This window comes from Myiozetetes cayanensis, unplaced genomic scaffold, assembly GCF_022539395.1.
Source record: "Myiozetetes cayanensis isolate MyiCay16 unplaced genomic scaffold, myiCay2020 scf6-25, whole genome shotgun sequence".
Taxonomy (NCBI): Eukaryota; Metazoa; Chordata; class Aves; order Passeriformes; family Tyrannidae; genus Myiozetetes; species Myiozetetes cayanensis.
Window position 1 is genome coordinate 56,416,309 of NW_026087853.1, and position 27,792 is coordinate 56,444,100.

General features: G+C 36.5%; 1 protein-coding gene across 1 annotated transcript in view; it reads right to left on the minus strand.

Moving 5' to 3' along the window:
• The window catches only part of LUZP2 (leucine zipper protein 2), a 113,267-nt gene that overhangs the window by 62,897 nt on the left and 22,578 nt on the right, over positions 1-27,792 (minus strand). The window lies entirely within an intron of this gene.

Genomic DNA, 27,792 nt, shown 5'->3' on the forward strand with positions numbered 1-27,792 from the left:
AGAAGAACTTTGGAAGTATGAAGTTTTGAGACATCCAGTAACCTGAAGGGAGAACAATTCAGGTCTATTTTAACTTTCTGAAGTTTAATTCATTCCATAATTCCTTCTCACTTAAACCTCTTTACAGTATAAACTCAGAATTGACAAATATGCTCAAGGGAATCAAAACTACTGATTAACTAATGAACAAGTCAAAATATTCTATCCTTTTCAAAGTGGTAATTTCTACTTGGAATGGAATCGTATATTTTAAAGATTTTTTATAAGATCCACAATGAAATAAATCCAATTCATATTGCTTTACACTGAATGAAATACAGACTAAACTCTCACATTCTTTTCAGGAAAAATAAGGCAAACGTTACAGTTAATGCTAAAGCAACATATCTTTTCATTAAAATTGTTGTTTTGAGGAAGATCAATCAGTGGATTGAAACATCTATTCATGTTACAACTTCATTTTATTTTTTTCCTTCTTGCAGTACCTCTGCTTCTAAAAAGGGGGGTGGGGTGGGGAAGAATCTGAGATTTGCAGCAAACCATTAGTATTTTATCATGAGATCAAGACCTCGAAGTTAAGCAGGAATCTTAACGCTAATGGATTTTGAATACACACTTTGGCAAAGAAACTCAGAAAAGCAAATTAAATTTGCTAATATCAGTACTATCCATTTTAAAAATAGACAGCATAATGTATTTTCCAAAGTTAATGTCAGATTAATTTAAAAAAATAAATATTTTCACCTTTTCTTTCATATTTGACAACACATCAGTTACAAAACATACAAGCACAAATACAGAAATTTTGTCCTGATGAATACAAGCACACTCCTCTGATTAAAGAATGAGATTTTTTTTGTCTAATTAAGAAAAAATGTAAGATGGAAAGCAATTGAACCAGACATTAGAAGGCCTAATCAGAAAAATTCCGCTGAAGTCAGAGAAGATTTAAAATGCAAGGACACTTCATCCATATCTAGGTACCTAGAATTGTCAGAATTTAACACATGGGTCTTTAAGGATGTTGGCACTGTCCCTCACTCCACTGTGAAATTATACACGTATCAGATTTGTTCTCTGAATATTAGGTTATGCCAGTTGACACCTTGCTGCAGAATGAAATGCCACTGTCAACATATCCACCTGGGCTTAAAATGAATATTTATTGTTTCAGCACATGGAGGTGCTTTTTTAAAATGTTCATTATGCAAGAGAATGATTTAGTAACCAACACTTTGCGTGTTACAGTCACCTGTAGCACTCTGATTCCAAGCTGTTTCGTTTTTACCATCAGCTTATTAATGTAGTGCCAGGGTAAATTTCAATATAATCTGTTTTCAAGAGAATGATATTCACTTAGTCAGCTCTTTTCACCCTTCTGCTGACATGTCTTGTTATTTCAGATATTAATAAACATTCCAACCAATGCAAATTTTTTGTATACAGCAAAGGCAAGTATCCAGTAACTCAAAAGACCTGCACCCCAAAGATCACTCCACCTCTGACTGTTACTTCCTGAAATATTAGAAGTTAAGCTTTTATTCTTCAAAATAAGGATTGAATTTATTTCTCACGTGTACTTTGTCAGGACAAACGAATATCTAGATAAAGTATGGTACATACAGTATATATATAATTATAGAATATATATATAATGTATTATGATAGCATCCAACCCGAGTTTCAGCTACTTGCATATGATTTCACTCAGTTCTGCATTAACTATTACATTAGGAAAAAATATCATATAAATATTAGATTGATCAGTAGATATGCTCTTGCTAAAATCCAGCCTTTGTCAGCTACGAGTGTTCTCCAGCGTTAAATCACATTATAAGTTTTGTATTTCAGCATTATCTTAAACACTGTGTTTCAGACTGGGGCAGGAGGAGAGGGAGAGGTGGGAGCAGGTAGGAAAAAAATTAACACAAAACTTGGGGATTTAGGAGCAGATGAGAAACATTTTTCTTTACTTGACCATTAGCTGTGCAAAATATTTGGTAGTTACAGCTGAGATTCATGATCACCTGAGGAACATGAATATACACAAGTCTACGTGACCCAGTGAGATGCCTCCCAAAGTCCTGAGGGAATTGGCTGATGTAATTTCTAAGCCACTGTCCATGATATTTGGAAAGCCATGGCAGTCAGGTGAAGTCCCAGCTGACTGGCAAAAAGAGAAATATTGTACCCATCTTTAAAATGGTAAAAAACCCACCACAAATAAACAAACAAAGCAAGAAAAATCAAACAAACAGTTTGGTCAGTGATGATGATCAGTGACAAGTGGTGCCCTCAGGGGTCCATAGTGGGACCAACGCTAATTAATATCTTCATTAATGACACAGATGAAGGGATCGAGTGCACCCTCATCAAGCTTGCAGATGACACCAAGGTGAGTGGTGCAGATGACACACTTGAAGGGTGGGATGCCATCCTGAGGGACCTGGACAAGCTGGAGAAGTGGGTGGATGCGAATCCCATCAAGTTTAATAAGACCAAGTGCAAGGTGCTGCACCTGAATTGGGGCACTCCCTGGGATGGGGAATGAACAGATCAAGAGCAGAGAAGGATTTCTCTATTTCATCTGATTTTTTTTTTTTTGTTAATGCGTTCATCACAAATAAACCGAAACAACCTTGTATCTTTTTGGCAGACTCTTGGCAGTGAAGAATCAATGACTCATCAGGGAAAAGATGTAATTTTCAGTTCCCATCAATGGTAGAGGAGCAAAAGGAGATTTCTGAAAACTTGCAGCTGTCTTGGGTGCCTGGCCCCAGGAAATGAAACAGCAAGTTGAATCATCATGAACAACATGGTACTGAAAAAAAATGACCCAAAGGAAAGAGCAACTTGTATTCATCCACTGAGGAGTGCACAGGCAACAAACCCCAAAGATCTGAGAGGAAGGACTGTGAATCACAGTGATTATGTGAAGTCAATGATTTCACATAAAAATAATTCCTCTTCCCAGACACACAGATGGGTGTGTTGAGCTTTTTTCCTCCTTCAGCTCGTTATCCAGTAGGCACAATGTCCACAGCAATGAACCCCGCTGCAATATGGAACAGACCTCCTCTGGAAAGGAAGTAACTCAATTCTTTATAACAATTCAGATACAGGCTGCATAAATATGGACTTATCCTCTGTATGTAGAGTTGATTTTTCAGATTAGTTCTACAGGATTTAGGTTTTTTTTAAATTTATCACACAAAACTGTTCTTCTTCTAACTCTACCCTTTTCAATTCTGATACTGTTCATCACTTCTGTCCTTTATACTGCCTGTGGTCTGATTTTCGATTGCATATCTCAAACTTTTGACTGTGACCTCAGTGTTATTACCCTTAGATACAGCACTGTTACACTGGTCTCCTCAGATAACCAGAAATGCCTCTTTTTTTCCAAAGTCTCTTACAATACAATCAGCTTAACATGTCTTTCGCAGTTAGTTGTATAATTTAATCCTTTAGTTGCTTTGGAATTTTACCTTTAATTTTGTTGTTTAATAGAAAAAAATAACCCAACAGCATCATGAAATCCATAGAAAATTATAGAAAATCTCACTCTGTCCAAACTGTTGTCTTGGTTGATATAGAATTGAAATATTTCTGCTTTATCTGGCAAAACTGTCAGGGTGTATCCTCTGAAAGTCCATTTCATTGTTTAATGACTTAGTTCAGTAAAGTTCACTGATTAACTTTATCCAGTACAAATTTAATCGATATTGCTTTCAGCATCATTTACATGAGGGAAATTTGGAGTAACAAAATGTAGAACAACTGGTGAATACAAATGATGAGGAACAGACATAGGTACCAGGGAAATAAGAGAACCTGCAATTTCAAAAATCCATTAGATTGTGAAACATTAAAGAGAAAGGCTGAAAAAAAAATGTACAGATTTTAAAGAACAAGAGGTGCAAAATAAATTATAGAGATGCAAAAGCAAAAATGTTGCTAACTTGGATAAGAGATACATAGTGCTCTCAGATACAATCACAGAAAGATACCCAGAAATAACTGTATGCAGAAAACATTGCAATATATCACAATAGTTTGTGTCTCTCCTTTCAGCAGATGACATAAAGAGCTGTGTATATTATTTCAACAACTCTTTATCCTGTGAAATGCTTCCTTCCTTTTCCCTCAAAAATATACTCAAACTTTTTATAAAAATTAGTACATAAAAAGTATCAGCTGCTCTTCCCATTGGACTACATTGATTTCTCTCTTTACAAAGCCTGTATGAAGCTCATCTTCATGCAATTAAGCTTAATAAAATTTAACTGTCTAATAAAAACTGACTGTGATATCTATGGCTTGACAATTCATCAGTAATAGATCTGAAGAAAGAATAACATGTGAATGGATAGACTCTGATGGATAACATGATCAGCCAAACAGACAAGCTTTAATTTTTTTACATTAGGTTTAACTATGTAATCTCTTTTGAATTTAAAATTTTATGCTCATAATAGACATTTTATGTTAATAGGAATTATACTTATTAATCTCCAAGTCATTCATCCCTTTGAAACTTTTCTGACTGACGTGTAGAATTTTGGTGAGATTTGAATCAATTCTTAATTAAACCTTCAGTGGTTTTCACTTAACATTTCTATTTCAGAAAGCACTTAAAATCTACGACAAAACATTCAGGCAATTTGCCCCATTCTTTCTACCAGTGTTTACTTATCCAGTGCCTAAAATAGTGCATAAACACAACATTATTTGATTTTCATCTATCATTTCAGAGTCTCAGTTCAGCAGCTGTAATTTTTGTTGATCCAGAGACCATACCAAGGCTCATCACACTTGGCTCCTGTTTGCCAGGGCTCACTGCACTCAGTTACTCAATTCTTGATCAAGACAAGGTCGTGACATTCCTGTGACAAGGAGGAAGGGCAAACTAAAAGACAGGCTGGTGTATGCCATACCTGCATTTGGACACTGATTCCATAGCTGCTGCTGCTTCTTTAAATTACTTGGAACATCACTAACTTCACAGCGTCACCCTTTGCTTTTTACAGAATCTGTGGGAACCACAGGTAGCCAAGAGATTTTTTCAAAGGTCCCAGTGTAATTTATAATAGAAAGAGTTACCAAATACAATTATAAACGTTTCTATCTCTTCCCTTCACTGCAATCTTTTTAATTCATTAAAAAATAATTATTTTCTGACTATGCCGTAATGAGAATTACATGGGGAGGGAAGAAACAGCTAAATTTACCACACATAGCAAATGCAAATCGAGAGCTAAAGAAAAATGTTCTTCTCAAGTTTCCGTCAAATTTGTGTTTCCTGTTGAGAAAACCCTTCTGGACTGCTGAAATGCAGCTCTCACCTTAACAAGCAGATATAAAAAGCACATGCTGACAACAAATGCCCAGCTCACTTCCCACAGACTTCCTTTCCTCAGACACTTTCTTCCCTTAGCAGATGTCTCCATTAGCAGCCAGCATCTGGTACGTCCTCCAGATGAAACCAAATGGAACTTCACTCCCAAGTTTTTATTTTTATCAGGTCCCCAGTGACATCAGTGCTTCTTCAGCTGCACCCAGAACTACATGAACTAAATCTGCTCAGGGAATATGTCACTGACACAGAACTGCTGTGTCCACCCATTAGGGTTTTCTCCCCTTCTCCTTCCATATCTGCTCCAAAGGACACTTCCATCGCTGGTTCAATGTATTGGGTATCATTTCCCCTGAAAAAGAGCTTCCTTCACTCTGCATTCAGCACATTTTTCCTAGATCAGGACTGAGACATTCATAACTTCATGGAATTGTCTGTACTTGTAATTTTTCTTAGCACGGCTGCCACGCGTTTTTCTGCATTTTGCACTGCCTTTTGTGGTTTCCAAAATAAACCATCTCAAAACTGTGCTCTGTAGCACTGCTGTAGCAATGCTGACATCACCTAAATTCACTCTGGAGAAATTTCCCATGTTATCAGCATACCAATACCTGTATGCTGTCTAACTTCCAGTCTGCAAATGTTACTGCACTAAATGCCCCAAATACTAGATTTCATAACGCTGTTCTGACTATTATTTCTTTCCACAGGTTAAATTAATATACAATTTAAAAGTAAGAATTCCATTCAAAAGATGTTCAGGAATTGAACTGAAATGTGAACAACTCCAGGCACAACTTAGAAATCCTCGTAATTCCTCACCCAAGAAAAACAAAGATTATGGAAATATTTAGAACAGCTAGTCTGTGGGTATTCTCATTTCTCTAAAAACTGTGCTCCTGCACACAGTTGGACTGTGAGAAACTGTGCAGGCTTTGGCAGAGGCTGGTTACAAATTCTCACTAAGAGAACAGAAGCCAGTCTTTCAGGTGGCTGTAAAACAGACACCTGTATTTACCACTGCACATTCCAAGAAGGTTAGAAAGTGAGTATAACCCATATAACTCAACAGCAATTTAAAGGATTTATTGATTTAGCTTGTATCTGAACTGTAGAGGGGTTTTCTCAAGGGCAATTGCAATATGAGACCACTTATCAAGGGCAAGTCCACTCTCTTTTAGAGTGATGTATTTTGCCTTGTAGCATTTATACACAAATGTATTGCCAGCAAATATGCATGAAGGATTTTAATTATAGCAAATTATGGTATTATTAGACACAAGAAAGGATTAGTTGCTTACAAGGTGAAAGTTATGTTAAACATGTTGCATTTTATGATTTGTACTGACGACAAGATCTGGGGCATTGACTTTCTGATAATTCTGTCGTTGTTTGCTCCCTCTCCTGTGAGTGGTTTACTGTTCTGAAGAAAACCAAAAGCATCAGAAAGTAACAGCTGCATTTTCAGGTCAATTTTTCCTTCCACCTGGTGCACTTTTTTCCATGAAACCAAGAAAGGAATTGCACATCAGGGAAAAAGAGCCTTTGTATGTAAAAGCAGACATATTTCTAAAAATGCCCTGAGCCAAAATACAAGGTATTTCCCTTTATATTTCTTTTTCCTGGGGATCAAAATGAAAACATATGAAAACTTACAAAAACATGCTTTTCTAGCTATATGTACCATTCATTATCATGGGAAGAATCTTGTATTTATATCAATAACTTCAGAAGAGCAGAGGTGATGTAGATCCTTGGTGATGTATTTACACACTCTCAGTTGGGAGAATTTAGGAAAAAAAATGTCTGCACACACAAAATCATGCATTGCTACTCGCCTCAGAAATAAAAAGTAATGTTTGTGATAAAAGCCTTGGATAAGCACAATCCAAACTCAGGCATCCATTTTACACTACAAGCAACACCCAGTACAACTTCCCTCCTGTGTGTGCAGGAGTGCCAGTGTATACAGTGGTGTGGGTTGAAGGTCACTTCATAATTAATGTGGTTAATAAAAAAAGTCAGGTTTTAAAGTCAAAGTTTGTTGAGCAACCCCCTCCTAATAAATCTTTTGTGGCAATGGTAGTGAAAACTCTTTGATACGAGTCGAGATGTTCCATTCTCACCAGAGAAATCCCAGGTAATTCAGCACAGCAAGAGTAATAGGATTCCAAATATTTTAATGGAACTCAGCAGAAATTATGCTCCCTACAAACCCTGTTGTTCTTCAGTAACACGCTTTCCAGTGACAAAACTCAACAAACTGAATTTTATGTACACTTTTTGTAAACTCAAAAGGACAGAACCTTTTGAAATCTACTTGAGTGAAACAGATGCAAATGTTTAGTAGTGCAACATCCACTGCTTACAGTGAAAGTGGCTAAGCCACCAAATATTAAATAGCCATTACAAAACTCTGCTACTGTTGTTTAACTTACAGTCTCTTGCTTATGTGATAAATAAAAGTTTGGAATTCTTAAGTTTATGCTTCTGTTGTGATGAATTTCATGAACTCCACGTTTGACTTCATGGTTGCAAAACACGACAGCAGCTCACCTGCTTTCCTCACCCAACCTGTTAAACTGACACACTGTTACATGCCCTTTCTTTAGGGACAACTATTTATTTCTAACTATAGCTGATCTATTCTTGTTCCTAAAGCCATTCTCGTTATTATTAGAGCTGTGTCTGCACACACAGAGCAAGGACTAATGCAATGCTGTGCTGTGTTGGTTCTTTCCAAAGAGAACTCCACACTGCACTAAATAAATCCTCTTCTGGAGGTACCCAGATTTTTACTTCAAGCTGGAAAAAAACGAGAAGGGAGAGTATGACACTAAATTATGAGGTATGAGTAATTTTGAAACTATTTTAATTTGATCCGATTCATTAAGTGGCTTCTGCTGGAAGGAAAAAGTCTCAATGAATCTGTAAAACCAAAGGAGGAAGAGCTTCACCCCTGTTACTCAGTGGTCCAGTTATTACTACAAAGGAGATCTGGGTTAACATTTGCAGCTGCTTTAGCTCTTATCTCTGACAATAATGTGAAGCAATCCAGTTTTAAGGCACTTACAGGCACCTGCTATTATTACTGATGTTACTCACACTTTATAGAGAATTAAGTATTCACCATGGTAGGAGCACAACTATCTCATCCCTCATGTGGAAAAGTCTTTGAAAAAGAAAAATAGAGCCATTCTTCATCTTCTCACCTTTTAAAGCAGCTCCTTGTATACACTTCGTGCACTGAACTTCAAACATAACACAAATCCACACCCTGCATAACACAGAGAACACTCCTAAGATGTTTTACCACTGCAGAGGGGGAAGATGTTGTTCAGTTTCATTGCATGTAGTAACACCAGGACTCCAGTACACCTTTAGGGTAAGAAAAATGAATACCACTCTTTGGCTGATAAACAGCTGGGCTCAATCACTTTGCTCTTTTCAGGCAAGTAAGACTGGGGAAAAAAGGTTTACCAAATCAATAGCCAGCTGGCAGTAGATCCTGCACAATATTTCTGAGAGAGGGGGGGGAAAAAAAGCCTTAGCTCCCTAGAACATATTGGTTAAAATAGTTCAAAACCAGCAGGGCCCTGCTAAAAGTGCTTGAGATACGAGTGTTTCTCACACTCCTTCCATTGAGGGCAATGCATTTGACACCCAAGTTCTTTGTCAAAGACAAAGCACTTTTTAGGTGTTTTTCAGGTTAGTTCACTTTCACTGCTCAGCTGTGGAAGATCAAGCAGGAGAAAGGACAGGGGAGATCGGGGGCAGTCAATTATTTTGTGTTTGCAGTCTAATGCCTATCTCTGCTCAGGAGTCTGAAGTCAGAGTTCTTCCTTGACTGCAGCTCATTTTTTTGGCAGACCCTACTTTTTCGGGGTCATTTGCAAGGATACCTAATTACCCATTACTATGCCAAACCTTTGCAACACAATCAAATATTGATAAAAATTTTTGAAAATTCAATTTGATAAAAATTTTTTTTTGTCCATCTCTTCAACGCTTTCCTTTTATTTTATTCCCAAATTTTGAAGGCACTGAAGAGCTCCAAAGGCTCTGCTCTGTATCCAGATCTACAAATCAGGCAGTAAATTTCTCTTTTTCGCTATTTAACAGCTACGAGAGGTGATATTTGAAGTTAATGTCTGTTATAAAATGTACAGTGTGGATTTTGGTATAGTTCTGAACTGTCCATAAAATAATAACCATCACCTTCTGTAGAAGATACCTAAGGAGTCCCTCACATGTCATTTCTTAGATAGCTCCTCCAACATCATTTATACAGCATTTAGATTTCTTTTGGGGAAGGAAGGAAGGACTGGCACTGTCATAAGCTCTCTGCTCCCAGCAGAGAGTCTACTTTAAGTATTTTAATGCTCCTACTTTTAATGCACCCAGACTAAAAAAAAAATAAAATTATCATCGCTGAACCCTGGGTGTTCAAAAACTGATGTCTAACTCATCAATCATGGTTCATTTCCTACTGAATGGTCTGAAATGACCTGTGAAACTCAGGCTCTTCAGCAGACACGCTTCAGAGGAAAAGAATAAAAGAAAAAAACACAGTGTTGATACAGTTGTTTTGTTTTGTGGGTTTTTTTTTAGTGGAGGGAGGTGTTGAGCTAAGTTTTTAAATTGTTTCTAGCAAAAAACAAGCTAGTTGTCTGGTTAAATGAAACTCTCCCTGATAAACCCAATATCCTCCTCTGCATATTTAAGCTCTGCCCTGTAAAGCCTGATTACAGTTGTGCTTAAGCCATCTCTGGGCAAAGCTCTGAACCTTATGGAGTGTAGATTTTTAATTAGAACAGCGTGAAAAATATTTACATTAGCAGACAAAAACTGAGTCAAAAAAAAAGGGGCTTCTGGATCTGACAGCTTCAATGGCGAAATCTCAGAATATCTGTCATAGAAATTACCTTTATTTAATGAAACAAACTCAAGGAGGGAGCTTCCTTTGACCTGTAATATGTAGCAATATGCAAAGCAAACCAGAACCTATTTGTGGTCCCACAATCTCTTGTTAAGATCACTCTGTTCTTTCCCTACAAAATTTAACTCACAGGGCCTCCCTGGTAACCCAAAGCCAGTGAAGCAGCCTGTGCCAATGAAGTCCACCCATGGTGCTTTCCTAGCCTCTACTTTTCAAAGGCCTTCTTTCTCTGAAAGTTGAAAACTGCCAAATGGTTGGAAAAGCATCCTATTTGAAGCACTCACAAGCCTGGAGGCCTTTTTTTATTTTTTTTTGCAGCTACTCTTTTATACAGCAGTGGAGCAGAATTGCAAGTACCCAGGCAAATCCCTGATGCAAACATCATGGGAGAAACAGAAAAAGGAACCCTCATTGAAAAAACCAAAACAGTGTCTGGCTCTTTTTGGCAAACAGTCCATTATACTTTTGCAGTCCCTAAGGCAGTGCTGTCCTCAATTCCAAAGATACTTTCAAAGACTAATAGATGGTCCAGTATTATATTAGGCAGGTTTTCCACACTTGCTGGGTTTTTTTTTACTTCAGTTCACACACAGTTCATAAGCACTGCCCACAGCCCACCCAAGTAGGTGCACCACACTGCCAAGGAATACATATTAATTATAATTAAAAAATTAAATTAAATTAAACAATTAAATTAAATAAAAAATTAAATTGTGCTCGGGGTTCCAGGAGCTGAACAGAAAACACAACTGCACTCTAGCCAGGAGGTAGGAATTTCTTGTCAGTAATTTTATGCTGAAAGGAACAAAAGCTAATTTCTTTCAGGCTGTAATCTGTTAATTAATGATTCGGATCCCGGGTGTCAAACACTTTGGAGCTAAACCCACCACAGACGTTGTAGCCTGCAGGTTCCTGGTAGTCAAGCTGCTTGTCTCCAGAGGCACGAGCAGACCACTTTTATTACTGTTATAATGAGTATTCCAGGTACACTGAACATGAACTAACGTTCAGCATGAATTGCATGAGCAATTTAAACCTCCAGGAACGGAATTTTATGTTATATGCAGCAATTAGCTTGGAAACAGGCTCTGTTATAATTTCCATGGTAATGAGTGATACCTTCAAACACCACGAAGGAGACTATTCATATGATACGCTGAAAATTAGCAAACTATAAGCCTGATTTGAGGTCAAGAAATTATGGTGCAGAAACAGGCAATAAATATATAAACCTGTATCATTCTCAATCTCAAATTTTTTCTTCCTTTTTTTTTTTTAATGAACTGTTTGTTTCTAAAAAAAAAACCCCAAGCAAGATCCAGCAAAGGAATTCGCAAGCACCAGAAAAGTGAGTGTCAAATTTTGCACTTACAGTGATCAAGGAAAACACAAATTTTGCTGAAATATAGATGATTTATAAGGCATACCTAAACTCTGAACTTAAGAGAGAGTAGATTTGTCGGCTATTTTGTTACAGATCTGTAACCCATAACAAAAAAACCCCACTTCATCCCAATATCGACTTAGAAGCATTTATTAAAAGTACCATCCATCTTCCAATCTAATCTTTATTTTCTGTTCCATACCTAATAGCACTTATTAACTGGGAAGAGAAAAGAGCAGAAGCATCTGTCACGTTACCAAATAAAACAAACAAAAAGAAAGTTGGAGTAGAATAATAAGTTTAACACTTAGCTAATAGGAAAAGTGTTTAAATTTCCCCAAAAATGTTCCAATTTATTGCAAAATCTCTAAAAATAGCTAAAAAATATTTTTAAAGTAGGGTACAAATATCCCACTTATTTACAGTAATGTTCATCCTTGTATTTGAGCAGGAGTCAGAGGAATCCCTCATTTAGTTAAACACCTAAGGAGATGCATAATTTCAATATTAGATATACTTGAACAAAACTTTTTTCCTATGCAATCATCCTTCCAGATTTCATTAACAGAAGAGAGGTTAGGAGTAAGTACAAAAGCAATACCTTTACTGAAAACAGTTGGAAAAAGCTGTAAGTTTGACCTGAACCTATTGTTAATTTTAATATTTAATTATAAAATTAAATAAATGGTCAATATCCAATAACTGCATGTACATATACATTTATGTCAAAGGATTTTTCAAGCGTTATTAAAGTGCTGACACTGCTATTGTATACTTGCCATCAACCTGCCTCAAATATTTTCATTTTTGCACTGATTTTTATGTACATCCTGGAATCCCTCAGAGTTTGTTTGCATTAAATTTTGTGCTAAATTAGTTTTTATACAGTTCTGATGGTTTCAATAACTACCCTCGCTACTTGCCTCGTGAGTATTCTCAGTTCATGTTTTGCTGACAGGAATAAAAGAGTTGGCTTTTAAATACTCCTCCTGCATTTAGAAAAGGAGAAAAAACACTGCAGCATTTGAGGAAGCACATCATAGCCTTTAAAACAGAACCAACTCAAAGTAGAAATATTTTAGCTGTGTGGCTGCACATAATAGAAAAGAATAGTTCCCTGTCTCCAGTCGAGAAGATCAGGCACTACAAAGTGAATTACTTATATAATTCAGTTATATTTACAGCTTAAATATATATATACATACACACACACACACACATATATATATGTATATATATATATAAAAGCTCCCATGTTGACAGTTTCAGACAAGGACCCATTCAGAATTTGCTTACATTATCCAGTCCAAGGCAAATTCCAGAGGCTTTAAAACACATTATTGAAAAGACATTCATGCAAGAACACATGTATGTGCATTTGAAAACATTTCATATAGTGAATGGAAAAAAATAGAATTACACTACATTTTTTCTGTACTTTTGAGCGTCACTTCACACATTTTTTATTTTGTCATGAAATTTGGAACATCCAGAAAGGCGACCTGACTCAAACCCACATCCGTTTCAAGGGCATTTGCCATCTGTCATTTAACTGGACTGTGATCTTGGACTTGAAATCAGAATTTTAAATTTGAAACCTCATTTCATTGTATAATAATTTTTTGACAGCTTTCCTTTTATATTGAATATATTTTGTACAACTGTAAACGTATCAGCTCTTAGAAGAACGACAACTGAAATCAACTGTGTTGCATCTCATGAGTTTTCTTCAGGTTAAATAAATAGATTGGATCGGAAATTGAACTGAAAGCTTAACATTGAAGTTGGATTTCCTTTGTGCAGCTCTCAAAGGTATCATATTATCAATAATTTTCTTGCTCAGATAAAAATTATCTGATTATCTGCCATGGATTATCTGCAATGTTCTTTCAGCAGAGAATTTGGGAGCTCCACTCCTGCAGTAATTAAATTAAAGTTTGCTGCTTCCTTTGCTAGGAGCTGTCATTGACAAAACTGCCTTAGCTGGGGAAATTTTTGCTGATTTTAACTTGCTGTTGTTTAACACTCATTTCTGATCCCTGATCCCTTTGTACACTTATTGTACATATTTCACTTTCATTCCACACGAGCGACAGGAGAAGGACAGCTTTGTTTTTGACAGGTCCAGCACGCTTTAGGCAAAAATGTGTGTAAAGTTTCACAGAGTCACATGTGTTCTTTCACTCAGAACTTTTCAAGCTTCTATTCTCACCATATTCTTTCTCTCAAATTTTATTACGCTCCTAAAAGTTTAGCAAAGAGCAAAAATGCAGAGAAATTAGCGGGTTAGGACATTAGAATTCAAATCAGCAGTGACAATTACAACTATTTTATTCTACATATCCACACAGATAATCCTTCCTCTGAAGTAGCTGCCACTGAGAACATGGGACTAGGTGTGTATTTGCAAGGTTACAAGGTTGCAATTTCTACTTTCTCATGTTAATAGGAGATTACTCATCAGAAGTAGAGATACTTCATCAGAAGTGTCTGGGACTTCTGGCCAGAATTTTAGATCTGAAGTGACAAATGAGCAGATGGTCAGATCCATAATTGTTTTGTATATCATATAGGTATATTCCCTAAATGATGATCAGCCCTAGACTGAGGGCATAATTCTTCCACTGATTAAAAGTTGAAGCAACAATTAAGAATTAGCAATTAACATTTCCTAATGCAGTTCATAACCTAGAAGTACTCGCAGCAAGTGCAGATGATGTCAGGAACTTGGAAAAACATGTTTAGTACTTTTTCAAAGAACAACTGTGGCACTTGGGGACATGGTTTAGTGCTGCACACGGTGGTGGTTGGATTAATGGCTGGACTCAATCTTAGAGGTCTTTTCCAGCTGATATGGTTCTATGATTTACTGTCATCTGATTTAATTTATTGCTTATATTGAGTTAAGAATTAAAGTGCACTTCTTAACACTTGCATTACCTATAGGAAGTGCTATAAATTACCAACAAAGTGCTCAGGTGTAATCAAAATAGGCAGCTGCTGCTGCTGATTATAATAACAACAAAAATAATTATAATAGCAGTCAGTGGTTTAAAAATACATAATCTTTTACTGTATAACAAAAATAATTATACTAGTAGTAGTAGTAGTAAAAAAAGATATAACCTTTAAACATACTGTTAGTGTTGGGACAAAGAGATGAGAAGTGCCAGAACAAACTTCAAATTCCTTTCTCAATTCCTGACTCCTTTTAAGACCTGCTTATAAATTTAACGCTCACACCATTTTTCTGAAAGGGCTGATTTGCAGAACTGGCAGTTAAGGCCAACTCAAAGCACATGTCATCAGTTCTGCAAAAGAACCTGCTGAATACCCAGGTCTGAGTGACTCTGAATGGAGAAACAGCATCTTCAAAATTTGACAAGCAGCACTTCAGATTAATGATCTCAGAGCAGAGTCAGATTAACATTTATGTGGACAAACAAACAGCAGATACACATAGCTAGAATTACTGATTTTCATTTCAAGTTTCTCTCCCCTTTTAGTCTTTTGAAAGTAGGAAAGTGCTGAAAAGCATGAAGCTACACTTGACATTTCGTATTTGATCAGAGATGGCAATTCATATTTTGTGAGTTTTAAAGGACTCACTAAAGCAAGCCAAGAGAAAGGCCTGTGAATTACCTGTAACACCTTTATTCCAGTTCAGTCAAGTTGTATATCATGAAAACTCACATAAAAATTGTCCAAAAGAGATATACAAATGGAAGAAGGGAAAATAAAGGATCTAAACCAAAACCAGCAACTAAACCAAGAGCCTCCAAAACGTGGTGTTTTTGAAAAGAATGCACGTAGATACCTCTAAATATTTTTTTCCCCAGAGACAATAGTCTACATCCTCATACATGTTTCAAATACAACTGACACAACTCACAAAAGACAGGACCAAAATGGACAATTTTTGCATTATTCCAATATTTATTCTTCGACTTTTTCGGCCGGTGACAACGCTAACAGACCAAGCCTTTCCTCTGTAGCAGGATAACTTTATGCTGCTGTTATTCCCTCCTCCCAGGTAAGCAAAGGTGTGCTATTTATAGCTGGGATTAAATATAAACTGTGATCCTTTCCTAGAATGCTCATCAAGCACATTGCTGAGCTGGAGCACGCTATCGAGCTCTGTGCCAAGGCTCTGTTTGAACTGGTTGCTGCCTCTTACCCAGGAAACAAACCAAGTCAGTCAGGACATCCTATTATAAATTAAGAAAGGACACCTTTTATTATTTAAAAAAAAAAAAAATAAAATCTAAATGTCTAGGAGGCGAAGTGAGGCTTTGAAAAAGTCTCTCCAAAGTAATCTGATTTTCCTGGAGCTTGTAAATACCCAAACACACGCATCTCCACATACAGAGCCTGGAAAGCTTGTTTCTAGTTTTTTAGTCTTGTCCCACTCGTTTTGAAAAATAGACTCTCTCTCTATAAAAATACAACGCAGATCATTCCTCAGGAAGTTTCTTTTATTTTTTTTGTGAAATGGCAGATGGCTCTCAATGACTTGGTGACATTGCTTTCATGACTAAGTCCTCTGAAGAATTAAACATCTTTTATTATTATTATTATCCTGAAACACAACAGCTAAGCAGTAGATTGCAACTTCACACAATTTCCTTTCCTTTCAGTTTTCCATTAAGAACTTTGGCTTTTTTCTTGGTTTTAAACAATCATTTCCAAATACCCTTGCAGGGAATACCCATAAAGGTTGTAAATTCGGAGTTTCTCAAGTGCCCATATTTTCACAGTTCAAGGACTGTTAACACACACTTAAGCCATTGCTACTGATCCATTTTTTCACGCAGTATTTTATATTTTTCCCAGATAAACAAACTGAGAGATCTTAGCATCCACCTTCTCATCAACTAAAACCCCCAGGTACTCTGCATTAAGCACAAACCCACGTTCTTCCAGCAATTTAGATTTCAATAGTAGATTTATTTCCTGCTGCCTTTAACATTTTATTTAAAATGCAACTAATTAATCCACTTCATCATTTATACTACACAAAGGCAGTGAATGTAAAGGCATGTCTGCTTTGAGAGTTAATAATTTTGGTTTGCAATCCCACTTCTGTGCTATGAAATGCCACAACACAAAACCATTTTCATCATTTACCAGTTGGCATCACTCATTTTCTTCACCCTTGTTCTGAATTCTGAATTGTCACCTGAAGTAAGGATGTTTTCGTAATTTTCTTGTTAATACTCAGGAAGAATTTAAGCCATATTCTTTGTTAGTTATTAAGATATTTAGGGTCACACAGACTAGCAAGAGTTTCACTGCTCTGTGGGTTACTCTGCTGCCTTTAGTAGGTACTCAGTTAGTACTCCTTAACCTTGCTAAACTTCAGAAACACATGTTAAAATCCAGACATTTATTTAAATTTCTTATATATCCAAGTAATTATATTACTGTTCTGTCTGATATTTTCAAACTGTGATGTTATCTTTAGGTTCACCCATCATAAATTCAAGAAAATTATTAATAACCTTTGGAAAATTATTTAAAACCTTTCTTTTCATAAAAAAAAAAAGTAGGTGAAACTGTTTCATTCTTGTAAGAGCAAAATTACAAAAATACAAAAATTACTACTTTAAGCAGTTACAGTTTGTGACTTCTATTTTATATGGTTTAAAGAGTTCTTTTCTTAATAGTGACAGTGACACTAATTATTATCTTCATTAATGGCATTTTATTATCAAAGAACAAACCCTAAATCTTGCTACTGTGGACTTGCATGTACTCAAAAGTACATGAGCCATCCCATATACACAATTGGAGTACTGCTATTAGGCCGTATTAGCCAAAACTCTAATAAAAATACAGAGAAATTGAATCAAATTACGTATATAATTTTAACACTAAATATAATTTACAATAGAAAAAAATTCAAATGTTAAAAAAAGCTTGCTACTGTGGTAATTATTGAAGTATTCTGACTTTCAGTGTTGTATATTTAAAAATGTCACTGAAAACCCTGCTATATGTAGCACTTTAATGAAAGAGGTCTCTGTATGGAATTACTCTTGCCACTTCAGCAAAGACCTCCAGTGAGCTGCTCAGTGATCATATCACCAAAATATCTAGATTAATATCTATATCTCTGATTTCTTCTGACTTAAGGTCTAACTCTGCCTCTAGTCCTGCCAAATTTGTGTCAGGTTGTACATGATGTGATTTCAGAAGTACTAATGGAATCAGTCACTGCTGTGACACATCTTAGTCTTCCTGGTCTTGCCAGAACTTCAGTAACAGTAAGGCAAAGCATCATCTTACAGGAGACAGGCTGTTTTCACTTCTAGTGCCATGCCTAATTGTGAGTTACTTCTAATAAAAATGAGACTGTTGGCCAAGAGAATAATTTGCCTGCACAATTTTTGCACAGTGATGCACTTATGAGAGACAGAATAATGAGAACTACCACGTGAAGAGCTCTTTTTTGAGGCCTTTAAAATTAATCTAGTATGAGGATGCCCATATACAACCACCCTTCAGGCAATAATGATGGTTCATATTATTTTTAAAAGGAGAGACAGAAGAGAACTTTGGCATTTGTTATCTGTCAGATAAAGATCTTCTATATCCCAGTTAACGAACAACAACAATATGTAGGAAATCCCATTCTTTCTAGTGCAAGAAAATTGCATAACTGGCAATACTTTGCAACTATTTTAAGATCATACACATGAATGAGCAGCAGAATTGCAGCAACAATTCATGACCCAGTACCAAAAATGTAGGTCAGAGTTGTAAAACAGCAGACGTTTGACATAGGAATAAGTAGAAGCTAAATATTCTGATACACTTGACCACCCTACAGCTGGAAGATAAATTATAAAGGACAGTGAGTCTATAAATAAGTACAAGAAGTCATCTCCCCAAAAACTAAACATCTTTACCTTGGAAGAGATACAAAAGTTCAACCTCATCTTTGATCAGGATTGCCATTTGAAAGACAGCCAGTGGGTTAACACAGATACAGTCATGCAGTTTGAGCAGCACAGAGAGCACTGGAGGAGAGTAAAGCCACACTGTGCTCCTTTCTAGAGGAAAAACTTGAGGAGGTTTGAAATCTGTTTTCCTTTGTGAGCACACGTCTCTCCTCAGTGCAGAAACCTGAAGGCAACGCCTCATGAAACAAATATTTCATTGGCCACCGTTTGTCTTGTCGATCAGCGTTTCCAAGAATTTGGAGTAGAGATTAGAGACAGTAACAGGTCAACCAGAGAGGAAAAGAACTGCAAATCCGTTTAGCAGATTTCAATCATAAAAATATCATGGAACTTCAAAAGGGGTGGTTGTGTGACTGCAAAACAGAGCTCAGCTCAAAAACAGCTGTCTTCAAGGTTTAGTCATTCCAGACAGAAAGCTAGGATTAATTAAGAAAGCAAATTTCCTGATCCAAGTTGAAAGATTGGAAAATATTCCATAATGCTGTATTTTTATTTCTGCTCTCAGTGCATCTTCTTGCATTTCTTGCATCTCTGAGCTTGCTGCTGAGAAACTTCCCCCCATCCCAAACAGCATAAAAAGACAAAACACTGAAAGCAAACAGACCCATGAAGAATTTGTTCCCACATATCACTGAAAGTTGGTAGACATTTCAAGTTTCTTCACATGCTTCAGGAAAAGCACTTTGGTTTGTAACAATTTGGGAACAAAAATTATTTTACTAAAAAGGTCTCAGTAAATCACCAGGAAATAAACGAGCAGGAAAACAATCTCCACTGTTCTCTACATTGTGTGTGCAGTTACACACTTGTACAAGGAGAATTTCCATGCTTTTTAATCAGATTGGACTTATACTTACTTTTTGCTGACATAAAACCCAAGAGCTGTGCCTAATATTGCCATATTTAAAGCCCTGTTAGTCACAGACACAAAAAAAGCCTTTCTCTCTTTCACATGCTCACTTTGTCTTGAATTCTGCTTTCATTTTAACGAAGGGACTACAATGAAGCCAATCCCCACCCTCCCAAAAAAAAAAAAAATTAAAAGAAAAGAAAGAAAGGCACATTCAGCATAAAATCCAAGATGACAGTTTTCTAAGTAACTTAAGATACAGACACTCTTTCTCATGGCATCAGTAAAGTCTCTTTCCTGGAGCACTGGATCTTTTTCTGTACAACTTCACTTATCATTACTCCTTCCAATACCCAGCACAAAAAATAGTGGTAATAAAAAGCAGTTTACTACAATAATCTGTGATCTGGATAAGATCTTCACCTCAAATTTCTTACCTGAGAAGCTCATATCTGCTGTTTAATCTCAGACTAGAATCAGAGAGAGAATAATATTTGTTCAAGCATAGCAGCGCTGCCTTTCTTCCAAGATATGAGATATCAACCTTACATATCACCTGTGGAGTAGATTTTCCTGTTCTCTCTTTTATTTTTTTTTTAAATCCTTTTTATCTAAATTAATTTAAGCCAAGCCTTGGAGCAATGTACCAGCATCAGATTTGCTATAGATGATGGACCTTTTTCCTCCAATTCAGTTAAAACTAAAAAAATATCTGCAGTCTTCCCCAGAAAACAACAGCTAAAATGGAGTATCAGTACCAACAGATCAAATGAGACATCTCATTCACTCCACCCTACCATACATTTCATTGCAGGTATTTAAGGATTTCCTTTTTCCTGAACTGTTTGGAAAAATATCTGTACTATCACCTAAGAACAACCTTTTCAGAGGGATGGAAAAGAAGCATAATTACATACTACCTAGGCTATCTTGAAAACTCTAAATTAATTTGAAACAGTAATAACAAATAATTAAAATACATGAAGTGCATAAGGTACAAGGCAAATTAGGTTTTAAGTAGAAAATTAAAGCTTTTTCTTCAGTTACATTAACAAAATGTAGAGTTGTGCTTTTCATAGCTCAATTCATTTAAATGAGAATGTTTAGGGAAATTTCCAATCCAATTTTACCAGCAGAGCTCAGCCTCACCTCTACAACCAGAAACATTACCAGCCATCACAGTGGTGGGGAGGGTTGGAATTAAATGATCTTTAGTGATTAGTTGGAATCTGGAATCAGTTGGAACCAAATGATTTTTGAGCTTCAACGTACGTATTGAAAAGGAAATTAAAAGCAAGGCAAGTGGAATTATTGTTTGCCATTTGTTGCCTTTTGTTATGTTTTTGGTGGTGCTTTTTTTTTTTTTTTTTGAACACAACTCTCCTGGACTTATAAAAATTCCTTAAACCCTTCCTGATTATTAGAACTCTGCTGACTTTTGTACCAACAGTTCTAGGGAGGTTTTGCTGTTATCCAGAATCACTTGTACAAAAGCACAAGGTAAAACATCCATAGATTTCTAACATTGCTCCTACCTTTCTTGCTTTCTGTAACATGGTCTCTTTGGCTTCGTATATTACTTAAATAAATTATCCCTCTCTCCTCCAGGAAAGCAGAATTGATTTCTTTTTGGCATGATATCACCATCCTGGTAGCTGCTACGCCTCTTCTTTTTTATCTCCTTTTTCTTTGGAGTAGACAAACGAATAAGCCACTGTTTTATGTTTACAAAGCAGGTAGCACAAATGGGACTTTAACATCCCAGACCTTTCAAAACTTACATAGAAAATTCGTGTCGTTTGTTAGTCACAGGTAATGATTCTAATCCTTCCTCTCAAGGTGCTGTGCAGCCTGGCAACAAAACCCAAACAGTTTAAATAAATGATCACACAAATAGCAGAATGTGGGCAACACAAAAAGGAGAAAGTCAGCCCCAGCTTCCCAGGAACTTTTCAAATGGACAGATAGATGCAACTCCCGGCAACCTAAGTGCACAGACTGACAAAGTATTACGGTTTGAGTGTTGTAAATGTAGCGCTGAGACTGCTGATGCACAGTTCACACAGCAGAACAGTGGGTGAATAATTCTGTAAATACATAACATCTCTTCCCAGACAAGAGTAAGGACTGGTTTGGGAGCATTTCAGAAGCAGCTGTAATCCTAATGAACAAAATTCTACTTGAACTTCAGGCACTATACTGGGAATAGAATGAAGGAAGCTACGTTTATGTGACTATTGTAGGATACGTTTGGATCTTTTAATTTAAAAAAAGAAAAAGAGAGGAAATAACTGGTTTTTTTACAATAAAGCTTGGAGTGAGGTGTTCAATGAAGATGCCATCTCATGCCGTACAAGTGGGAACAAGAATTTAAACAGCCCTGGTAGCTTTAAGATATTTATAAGAAGGAACAAAAACTCCAGAACAAGATTAGGTCAATACATGAAGAACACAGGACTGAATCTTTTTAAGAACTCGCACCTGCACTACTTCAGTTAATAAGAATCATTGGCCTAATAAGAATCATTAGCCTAATATTTCTCTTTCCCATCCACCCATTTTTATTGGGTACTAACTAAGGAACCACTGGGAACCTTTGCTATTTGGAACCATTAAGCTCCAGAAAAAGGAAAAATCTGAAGTATTTTGCAGCTAGTTAGAATGTATCAGATGCAAGACAACTGGTAAGAAAGAAGGGGGAAGGGAGGTTGGGAGAGGAAAGATAACCCTGAAATACCCATGTGGTTGTCGAAGTCTAGTAAGGAGTTTCTATAATTACTCTTCAGAAAAGTCTTGAGCTCCTATTTTCCCCTGAATTCATATGAATATGCTATATAGTTTATTTAGTGATACAGTGATATTTGAGAGGACACAAAAATCTTAGGAGTAGTGTTTCATCTGATTTTGATTCTCACTACTGATTCACAAACACAATCTTAGTTTAATTTGTATACACTCACTGAAACCACAGAATTCTGAGCATAACAGCTCTATGAGCTGCACATTATTTTATTTCTCCACACCTGCATACACTTAGCCCATTTCTTCACACTTCAAACAAATGCAGACAGATATTCTTTCTGAAAATAAAGAAATCTCTTCTCTTAGATATGTATTTACATTAGAGTGGATTTATTTTGACTCTATACTATGTAATGTTCAAGTCCCCAAATTAAGAAAATCATATAAAATCTTGGATCAGCAAAACAGTAAGCAGTATAATAAATAATGGTTAATTTGTTGGACCATCCTAATTTATTAGATGCTGAGTTTTGATCTTTCTGACTATCAGGGCTTTTTACATGTAACAACCTTACCTTAATTCACATCTCCCATGTAATTATAACTGCCCAAATGTTAGGAAAATATATGCTAAAAAAAAGATAGACTGCATCAGCTAGAGGATGTGTAATTATCCCAGTCAGAGGAAATGACTCTCCATTATTTTCTAGGAAATGTTTTCTTTTACTTATCTCCATTCCCACAATTTACAAACACGTGGATTGCTTACAAAATCTAACTTGCTGAGACAAATTAGCGAAATAACAAATGGGTTGGATTATTTCAGGCGTCAATTTAAACTTGAACATCAAAATGGAAAAGCTACACTATATTATTAAGTTTGATATTTGAGCTCTCCATTAACAAATGCTGTTACATAAACACAAGGACTCTGTATTTTAATTTCTCTTAAACGTAATAACGGATGCAAGTTTCTTTGTTTAGTTCCATTGAAACTGAGAGAAGTTTAAAAGTACACTTTGCTTTAAAATTAAAGTACAAGCAACCTTTCTGACATTACAAATAATTCACATTTTAAAAAGAAATTTTCTAGTGTGAACCATATGGGAATATTTGACTTATACCATGTGCCTGAAAGGCAAGAGAAAAAGTCTCAAAAAAGAAAAAGTAATGTGTTTCCTCCTCACATTTCAGCCAAGGGAGATTTGCATCACTCAACAGGTAACAAAAAACAAAACAAAACAACAAAACCTCCCCAAACAAAACCAAACAAAAACCCCAAAACCAAATCAAACCAAACAAACAAAAAACCTCAAACCAAAAACAACTAAAAAACCCCAAACAAAACAAAAGCAACAAAAATCCCACCTATGGAGGAAATTGCAAAGAAATTGTAATAAAGAGGGGAAAAAAGTCTACAAGCCAGCAAATACCATTTCCAGTCTGCCAGGGAATTTGCCTGGGGCATGATAAAGGACCAACACTATGGAATATTGTATAGGAACACAAGTCCACCCTGGGAATGCACCTTTTGTAGCCCTCACACGTTACAGACTGCAGTAAGAGCCCAGAGCCCCTCACTGAGAAAGTCAAGGCAGATTTTGAGAAGTCAAAATAGGAAAGCTTACTAAAATCAGACAACTAGTGCTGAATGATTCATTAGGTGCTTAAACATTTCCTTAAAAAGCCACATAAATTACTTTTATCACTGGCCTAATTCTAATTTTTTGTTTTGTGAAGGGATTCTTTTTTGCCTCGCACAAGTCTGAAAGTTTACTGGCAAACTGATTAACATGGAGCTTTGCTAATTAAATCAGCTGAAGGAGATTTAGACTGACACCATGCTAGGTGCTCAAATTAAGAGACTGTCCCATTGCATTACATATAGTGCATTTATCATAGATGAACTAACAGCCTGTTAATTTGAATTGGCAGAAAGCGAAGGAGAAAAATTAATCTTTACAGTGCTATGTGTAATGGATACACAGCTCTGCTAACTGCAGCTTCACAGATTTCTGAGTAATTAGAAGGGGTTTTAATAACGTTGGTTTCAGTTTGAAATGAGAAAAATAAAATCCCTCATTAATACGTTACTTATGTGACAGTCTCATTACCAAAGAGCTGCACATATTTCTGTGTTGACAGACTGCTACAAAGTAAGAAACCTTAGAAAAATCCTTTCAAGTCTAGAAACTTTGACTGTAAATATATAAATAAATATGTAAATAAAATAAAAGAAATTGGGTGTACACTATCTAAATAAAACCTTATCTCTAAATTAATCTTTATTATATAGGCATTATCACCCAGATGGTGGTATTCAGTTAGTGTAAAGTGTAAAAGTTTCATGTAATCGGGTGCAAGTTCCTTTAGTCTTCAGAGTTTCCTGGCAGTGCTAAATCATTCTGTTTTCAAAGCTATCAATAGGAAAAATTATCAAGTCAATTAATAGCACAGGTCTGGAAATTCTACTTGGATTTCTCCACTGGAGCTCCAAATCCCTAGGAAAGAGGTATCTGGGAAAACAGAACTGCTTCACAACCAGTGCAGGCTGCCAACTCCCTTTACTGTATTTGAGCAGAGCCGCCTGGAAACCGAAAATGAAAATTCCACCATTCAAAAAAAAAAACCAAAAAAACAAACCCTCACCCCAGCTAAGCACAGCCCTGGCTTCTGGCCAAAGTCACACGTGGGGAGATGCAGAGGGGGAATTCTGTGAGGCTCTGCCAGCACCAGTCACGACCCCGCCGGGCACAAAGACCCGCCAGACAGCACACATGTAATACCACCCACGAGTACAGCTACAACCTGATAAACACATCCTGAGAGCGTTGTTGCCTCTCAGTCTGCATAAAATACATCACAGCATACAGCACTGGAAATGTATTTGGAATGGGGTTGCCTTAATGTCAAATTGACTATCTTAGTGAATTCATGACAGCATCCAGGAGCATCTTTTTCTTTCTTTTTCCCCCTGTGGTGGGTTTAAGACAGACTGTCACCACCTGACCCCCTCTCCTTGTTCATGCCAACACCAGTGATTATACATAATCAGTCACACAGAGAGAGAGAGATAGAGATAGATCAGGGTTTGGATAAAGCTTCAGCAAGATTGCTTCCTTGATATGCCTGGTAGGCAAGTCTACTCATGCATACAGAAGGAAATGCATGTCTGCCAGCAAGAGAAGCATGACACTGGTTTCCCATCAGATTAAGTGCTGGCTGCTCACAAAACTGCTGACTCAAAGCAGTAGCACTGCTCCTACCTAAGTCATTTCAATCAAAATAGCTGTCTCTTCACTCAAGAAATCAACCCCTTCTCTCACCAAAGAGAAGAAAAAAAAAATCAGATAAAACAAGAACAGTCATTTTGGAGTATTAAAAAAAAAAAAAAAGCTCTAATTTTTGTCTAAACAAAAAAAAACTCTCACTCTTCTTACTGAAGAAGTACCACAGGTAACAACTTCTACTATTATAACTGCATTACTCTAAGTGATTGACCACTTGTATTTAAAACAAGTACCTGCTACAAATCAAAGATTTTTCAGGATACTCTGCTGAAGACATATATAACAGGAAAAAATCCAGTGTAAGCTGAAAACATCTTGTCTAGTCTATGATTTAAGATAGGCAAAGTTTATATTCTTTCAAAGATAAGCAAAATCTAATTGGAGAAATGCAGCACATGGAATAAGGTGTCTCATTGATAAATGTGCTGTTATTTCCAAGCCTTAGGGATTAAAGCTATTAATTTCTGCTTTTGTTTTTCCTATAATCAAAGTTTGCAGATAAACAAGTGAAAAAGAATCTTTTCTAATATGCATAGTAAAAGCAAGATAAAAGTCTCCATTATGATTTGTTGAGAAAAACTAACAGCTCAGGTATTCTTTGTGCTTTACCATCCAAAATTCTGTTGTTATTATTATTATTGCTCAAGGTCATATAGCAGGTCTGTAGTAGAGCTAAGAACAAGAATTGGCTATCTTAATATCAACTGGAATACCATATTTACTGGAATACCATAAAAAGGGTATGTCCTTTTTACAGTGAAATCCTTGGTAAGTGGAGAAACATTTCAACACCATGTTCATGAGCAGCAATCGATCTTCTTTCCACAGCCTTTGAGAGCTGATGGTGCAATGACAGCTCCACTAGATAAAAAGTCTTCTCTTTCACAGAGCACGTACCAGAATTACAGCTCCCTTGCATATGACAGGCCATTGGCTTCTAAAATAATTTCATTGAGGAACACCACTAACTGTAACCTTGGCCACCAAAACCCATGCGTTGTACTTACTATGTGGCATTCCTAAGTTTCCAGGCTTTATATCTCTCTGCTACAATTACAGCGGACACTGCTTTAATAAAGTAACCTTTCTAATACTTTTCAATAGAGGCTGATTAGAATGGCAATTAAAAATCTTTAAAAGCACCTTCATTTTTAAATAGATGCTACTTTAAAAAGAAAACTAAATGCTCCAACAACAACAACAAAAAAATCCTTGCAAACTACAGCCATGAGAAAACACTGAGAACCCTCAATAAGAAATTATGAATTTCCAAGCAACTGGGGTGTCTGTAATTATCCATGATGAAGTTCCATGTGCAGCTATTCCTTTCTATCTCTCAACCCCATGTATTGCTACTACTATTTATGAAAATCCTGCATGCCAAGGATCAAGGTCTCCCCAGATGCTCTACTAACACCTAAGAATGCGGCTACTCCACTGAAATCACAAGCAGAAGAGAAGAAGAAACTTCTTTAGTGGTAGAGTTGTACCACCTACCATGTATTACATGCCCAGCTTCATATTTAAGAGGACACATTTCTATACCAGGGTAAACTGTCCCAGTATCTACCCAAAAAGAGATTCCAACTTCACTGATACCTAAATGCCTTTTGTGCAGGAGATGGTTTGTGTTTTTATCGATAGTGGTTGTATAAACGCTTTATAGTCTTCACAAAACAGATTCTGAAATTTTGAGCATTTCTGAAGAATGTTCTTTCCTAAACCTTGTTTGATTTACAGCACTACCTACTGCACACTTCTGTGAATCTATTCCCCTACAAGGATTAAAACATAGAACAAAAAGCAAAACTTATGAACAGGTTTTTACATGGCACTCTCTTAGCTGTGCTTTGTACTTTTGAAGGTTTAGGGCTTCACATGCTTCAATAACCACTGGCCTAGGGGGATGTTAACCAAGCTTGGGAGGAAGGATGTACCACTGGTAGTAGACACAAAGAACGCAGAATTTACAGGCCAGGAGGACATCTGGCAGAACCCCCAAGATAAAGAAGAAAAGCTAACAAAACCAACACAGCAACTGTGCTGAAAATCAGCACCAACCAGGTGAAAGGTAATTCTGGCAGGGGGAGATCACGACCACCAACTCAGGGCCACCAACCCACTAAACCCACTGACCCAAAAGAGAAAGACTGAGTGTGTGGACTAATTAGCATGAGAGTCATTAACTAACAGAAGATAGAATATAAATTAATAAGAGAACTAGTTATTTTCTAGCCAAGGAACATGAGTGCCTTTCTTTGCTGAA